A 6,960-nucleotide genomic window follows, 5' to 3' on the forward strand; every position below is an offset into this window, starting at 1 on the left:
TCCTTCCCTTTCCTCCCTTCCCATTCTCTCCACCTCCCTTTCTTCCATTTTTTTCGCCCCTCCTCTCTACCTTTTTCAACTTCTCTCTTTCTTTTGCTCCCTCATCCATCTTTCTACTCTCTTCTCTCTCTCTCTCTCTCTCTCTCTCTCTCTCTCTCTCTCTTTTCCTTCTCTCACCTCTCCACTCTCTCCATTCCCTCTCTTTTTAATATTTTTCATTCTCTACACCCCCTTTTCTTTCTTCCGGGGTTATCTCTTTCTTTCTCCTCTTTTTCACTCTTTCCGCTCTCTTTTTCTCCTTTCGTTAACTGTACCCCTTCTCTCTCTCTCTCTCTCTCTCTCTCTCTCTCTCTCTGCTCATTAATTTGGACTCTCGCTCCTATTGTGGAAAGATTCATTAGAACACGTAATATGAGGTAATGAGAGAGAGAGAGAGAGAGAGAGAGAGAGAGAGAAATAAAGGGAAGGAAGAAGAGGACTTGAGAACTGAAGAGAGGTGAGGGAGAGAGAAGAAAAGAGCTGAAAAGAGGAAAAGAGAAAAAGAAGTGAAGGGAAGAGAAGAGAAGAGAAGAGAAGAGAGACGAGAAGAGAAGAGAAGAGAGAAGAGAAGAGAGGAGAAAAAAGGGGAAGGGAAGGGGAAGGAACTGAATGGAATGGAATGAAAGGGAAGGAAAAGGAAAGGGAAAAAAAGGAATGGAGAGAAAGGGAGAGGAAAGATAGAAATGGTGGGGATGAGAAAAATAGGGAAGGGAAGGGAAGGGAAGGGAAGGGAAGGGAAAGGAAGGGAAGGGAAGGGAAGGGAAGGGAAGGGAAGGGAAAGGAAGGGAAGGGAAGGGAAGGGAAGGGAAGGGAAGGGAAGGGAAGGGAAAGGAAGAGAAGGGAAGGGAATGGAAAGGAAGGAGAGGTAAGGGACGGAGGTGAAAGGAAGAGAAGAGAAGAGATGATTAAAGAAGGATGAGAAGAGAAGAGAAGAGAAGAGAATAGGGAAGATAGGATGATACTGACACACTGACACAGGTGATAGAAGCATATGTATTCACTCACACACACACACACACACACACACACACACACACACACACACACACACTGACAATCTCCACGTGCTGCGCTAAAGGGAATATACCTGGAGAGAGAGAGAGAGAGAGAGAGAGAGAGAGAGAGGGCACAGCAACTCCCTAGGCACACACACTCTCACCACTACATAATAAATAGGTCAGGTGTCTCTCTCTCTCCTTTTTTTTTTTTTTCCTTTCACTGCTTTGCGTTCATTTCTAAAAATATTTCCTTCTATCGTTAAATACGTGTTCCTATTTATCTAAGTACAGAACATACCTATCTATCTATCTGTCTATTTACCCTCTTACTACTTATCTGTCTACCTGTCTATCTGCCCATCAATAATATAGACCTTAACTATAATGGTATATCTATTGACCTATCTACTGTCTATCTGTATACCCATTAAATTTATCTACTTGCCCATTCACTACGTATCTATTTACTTGTTTATCTATCTCCTACTTGTCTATTTATCTATCTACTTATCCATCTACTGTCTATCTACCTACCCATCTACCACCTACCTGTCTACCTGTTTATTCACCTGTCTATATTTCTCCTAATCATTTTTTACCACGGCCACGGCTTTCTATATAATTCTTGCCAAACCAGACGATTTTATTCAGCCCAGGGGGAACCATGAATAGTGAAGGGGTTAATGAAGGCTGTCTCTAACCCCTCCAGTTCGAAAAATCCCTCCTAAGCTGAAATAAATCGTCTGGGGATAGGAAGTATGTAATTAAAAAGACATAATGGTACCTAAGGGGCTAATTCTCTCTTTCTCTCTCTCTCTCTCTCTCCTCATATGGACTTACACTGAATCGTGACTCGTGAAAGAGAAGTAGGCTAGCGTTAGAGCCCTTCTCATTTTTTCTATTAATTCATTGTCTTTCGTACTTTTTCCTTCCGATATTTACTCTCATGGTCGAGAAATATATGGCAGGTGTTTGAGTAAAGATGAAAGTGTAGAGAAGCAATTATTTACGTATCTTTAGCTCGATAAACATTACTATATACTTATGAGACTATCACCTGCTCCAAGGTCCGTTTTCTGTTCTTCAGGGTACACTGTGCTAAGTGGGTACATCGAGTAACATAGCACCATAATTCTGTGCTCCTGTCTCTCTCTCTCTCTCTCTCTCTCTCTCTTCCAGGCTCCTATGGCTCACTCTCAGCTGAATAAATTCGTCTGTCGTTAGCTGTAATGGAATACCAGAATTGTCCCAGCCTAGAGTTGTTCCCATCATGAGATTTGTAAGATAAATAAGACTCTGACCCAGCGGCTCTCTCTCTCTCTCTCTCTCTCTCTCTCATCTTCTTTATTTTCCTTTTCACTCTGTTTCTTTATTTTCCTTTTCACTGGGACGACTTTTATTATTAGTTCGTGTTACTGATTTTCTTAGTTACCTAATCTCTCTCTCTCTCTCTCTCTCTGAACTTTGATTCTCTCTTGTCAATCCCTCAGTTTTTTTTTTTCTTAATTTTTTCCATTACCTAATCTCTCTCTCTCTCTCTCTCTCTCTCTCTCTCTCTCTCTCTCTCTCTCTCTCTCTCTCTCTCTCTCTCTCCCTCTCTCTCTCTCTCTCTCTCTCTCTCTCTCTAAGCTAGGGTGCCTCCTGAGTTGGTGGGGGGGGAGGACTGAAGGCGGGATCCACAACATCAGATCAATACGAGTCTCACGTGACCTCAGACGAGCCCAGTGGTGAGCTAAGGATGAGACGAGGATGAGCTGAGGATGAGATGATGAGTATAGGATGTGATGAGGATGAGCTGAGGATGAGATGAGGTTGAGCTGAAGAAACGAGAATGAGCTGAGGATGAGCTGAGAATGAGACGAGAATGAGCCGAGGATGACTGAAAATGGGACGAGGATGAGCTAAGTATAAGATGAGGATGAGACGAGAAATGAACCAAACATATCAGATAATCATTACTGATCCCAGTGGTGAGCCGAATGTTGATCCAAGAATGAGATTAAGCGTGAAAACAAGAGTAAGATTAGAAGTTAAACATGAGATTAGTAATGAGATTTAGGAATGAGACTAGAGTGAGATTGGGAGTATTACAGTGAGTCAAAAGGGTGAGATTAGGAGCGGGATACTAAGCGAGATTAGGAGTGAGATTAGGGCTGAAGAGTAAAAGTCAGAGTAAGAGTGAGAACAGTGAGATTAGGAGTGAGATCAATAGTGAGCCAAGAAGTGAGATGAGCCGAGGTACAGCTGGTGGAGATGGAGGAAATGAGGTGGTGGGTGGAGAGGCCGGAAATGAAATGACTTAAGATGGATAGAGGCTGACCATGGTGTGATAGACAGATAGACAGATAGATAAACAGACAGACAGAAAAATAGACTTACAGATAGATAGACAGGCAGGCAGACAGACAGTGGTAGAGAATGTGTGTGTGTGTGTGTGTGTGTGTGTGTGTGTGTGTGTGTGTGTGTGTGTGTGTGTGTGTGTGTGTGTGTGTGTACCACTCTCACATACCACAAACACACCCCTTCAGTACGATTTTTTATTTTCTTCCTTCAGTCTTCAAAGCTGAATAAAATCGTCCTGTTTTGGCAATAATAAAATTCAATAAAACATCACTACATCAAAGTTCAATAATCAACCCCTTTATTACGCTGGTTGTGGAGAGTGGCGCCTTCACGTGGTGGCACCGACAAGATGGGGCGGTGGAGCTGCCGTTCTACTACTACTGATACTACTACTACTAGTTCTACAGCTACTACACAAACCACTACCACTACAACCTCATTCATACTAACGCCAGACGATTTTATTCAGCTTACAGATAGACTTTTCAAACAAGGGGGATTAGACACAGACTTCAGTAAATCGCCCACCCCAAGGGGTCTCCCTCAAGCTGAGGAAAATCGTCTGGTCAAGAATAAAAAAAAGAAATTCACCCGCGAAGTGATTTAGTGCCCCCTCAAGCTGTTTATTTGAGTTAGCCCTCCAACACCTCCCGACCATGAAAAGAAAACGGGATCCCTGGCCAAATCCGATTACTTTAAATGGGAAAGGCTTGCTCTGTTTGTGGAGAGAGAGAGAGAGAGAGAGAGAGAGAGAGAGAGAGAGAGTTATGATGGAAGAAATGGGAGAAGGTTAAGGAAAAGAGAAATGAAATGAAGGATATTCATCGAGAGAGAGAGAGAGAAGGGGGGGGAGTTATGACTGGAGAAATGGGAGAAACTTAAGGAAGAGGATCTAAGCCAAAGAAAGAGAGAGAGAGAGAGAGAGAGAGAGAGGATGAAATGTCAGTGAGAGAAGAAATCTGAGAAGTGGGCGAGATGAGATTGTTAGAGAGAGAGAGAGAGAGAGAGAGAGAGAGACTGGGACTGAGGGTTAAAAAAATATCAGTAAATGCAGTAACACACAGGAGAAAGAGATGCGACTTTAATGATGACGATGATGATGATGATGATGATGATGAGGATGATGATGATGACGATGATGATGATGATGACAATGATGATGATGATGATGAGGAGGAGGAGGAGAAGGACAGTGCCAGTGGTGATGATGATGATGATGATGATGATACTCTTCTTCCTTTCCTAATCAAAACTTGAAGAATGTCTGGATTTTTCTTTTTCGATTTTTTAGCCACCAAGCGCCGGCCGTTACCACTAAAACTACTCCAATTCATCACTATCTTCACCTGATTTTTTTTTTAAGTGTGGGGAGACTGTAGGGGTGAGGTGAGGGGATACGAGGGGAGGAAAGGTGGGAGAAGAGGATGAAAGGGGTGTAGGAAGGAGTGAGGGGAGGAAAAAGGGGACTGGAGTGAAAGGAAGAGAAGGGAAGGGGAAGGGAAGGTATGAGATGAAAGGGATGGAGGAAGAAATGAGAGGAGAGTGGACTGGGGTGAGGGGAGGGGATGGGAGGGGAGAAGTGAGGGGAGATAATGAGAAAAATTTAGGGAGAAGTGGGAGAAATGAGTGAAGGAGAAAGTGTTTGAGTGAAGGGAAGTGACTGGATAAGAGGGGGGGATAGGGATGGCAAAGCGAGAGAAGGAGAAAGCAGGGAAGGAGAAGGTGAGATGAGAGCACGGAGGAGGAGGAAAGTGGTGATTGGAGAGAAGCAGAGGCGAGGGAGGAGAAGAGGGGAGAGGTGAGAGGAGGAAGAAAGATGAGGGGAGAAGATAGGAAAGAAAAATAATGTGACGGGAAGAAGAGTAAATGAAAAGACAGGGAATGAGAGGAGAGGAGACAGGAAGAGAGAGGTGAAACGAACGATCTCAGAAATAAAAAGAGCCAAAGAGAGAAACTAGGTTAGTGGGAAAGAGGAGAAGAGAGGAGAGAGAGGAGGGACAGGAGAGAGCGAGAGGTGTAATGTATGTTCTGCGAAAATGACACCGGGGATAATGAGCTGTTGTGAAGTGATGATGATGATGATGAAAATGACGAGGTGGGATGGAAAAAAGTGTGTGTGTGTGTGTGTGTGTGTGTGTGTGTGTGTGTGTGTGTGTGTGTGTGTGTGAGAGAGAGAGAGAGAGAGAGAGAGAGAGAGAGGAAGCAATAGAAAAAGGCCTTCGGATTAAAACACTGATTATTTTTTCTCATCCCTTCATTCCCTAACCAAAATAAATGAATAAATAAATGAATAAATAAATAAAAATAAATGACAAACAAGCATGAAACAGAATGAATCGTCCTCGCACTGGAGAGAGAGAGAGAGAGAGAGAGAGAGAGAGAGAGAGAGAGAGAGAGAGAATGGAGATGCTTTCAATCCCTCTATCAATCCTTCGTCTGAAAAATATACTCGCACGCCAGAAGTATGAACAAAGCAGGGAAATGAGTCAGAGTGCTTAAGTTGGAAATGAACATCAGAGAATATTTTAGAGACGATGAAGAGCAATGTGGTGAAAATGAAATGATGTGAAATGCGAGAGGAAGATGAAGGAGTAAGTGAGTATAAGAAAAAGTGACGCGAAGATGACTGGAAGGTGATGAGGGGAAATGACGATGACACAGTGAAAAATTAGATGAAAAAATAAGAAGACAATGTGGTAAATGAAGTGAAGATGAAACAAGAAGGTGATGAAGGGAAATGAAGACAAGATGAGGGAACAGTGAAAATGAGAAGAAATGAAGACGATGGTGAAGATGAAGACAAAAAGAAGAGTGAGATGAAGTTGGGGAAAGATGAACATGAGAAAGCGTAGTGAAAATGAAAGAGAAGGAGATGATGAGGGGAAATGAGGCAGAATAAGGGAGAAAGGCAAAGGGGAGATGTGATATGATAAGGAAAACAGAAGAGGGGAAAGACGAGGGGAGAATAGAGAGTATAATGAGATGAGGTGGGTTGGGAATAGGATGGAAATAGAAAGAGAGAGAGAGAGAGAGAGAGAGAATTTGGCAGATGTAAGAAATAACAAGAAAAAAGTACGTGAGAGAACAATAGAACGAATGTAAAAGTGGCTTAACCCTCTCTCTCTCTCTCTCTCTCTCTCTCTCTCTAACACCATGCATTTTTCAGTCTCTCTTACGTCGCCTTTATTTTTCCTTCATATTTTTCTTGCCTGGCAGTGAAAATATAAAAATGAAAAACTCCCCTCCAGCCATCTTCATTTTTCCATTTTTTTTTTCTTTTCTTTGCGATCTGTTTCTTTATTTTCCTTTTCACTGGGACGACTTTTTATTATTTAATTTTACCGTCAAAAGATTTCATTCACTCATTCTGGGAGTGAATTTCGAGTTACTATTTGCCGTTATATTGCCTATGTGTTTTGGGGAGATAGATAGATAGATAGATGGACCTAAAGGTGTGTGGGGAGAGAGAGAGAGAGAGAGAGAGAGAGAGAGAGAGAGAGAGAGCCAGGCAATCGGAGCCCCTCGTATAGTCTTCAACTAGGATTATAGAAAAACGATATGGGCAGCCTAGCCTCGCATC

The sequence above is a fragment of the Coenobita brevimanus genome, chromosome 93, assembly GCF_032717465.1.
Source record: "Coenobita brevimanus isolate Jiangsu-jjx chromosome 93, ASM3271746v2, whole genome shotgun sequence".
Taxonomy (NCBI): Eukaryota; Metazoa; Arthropoda; class Malacostraca; order Decapoda; family Coenobitidae; genus Coenobita; species Coenobita brevimanus.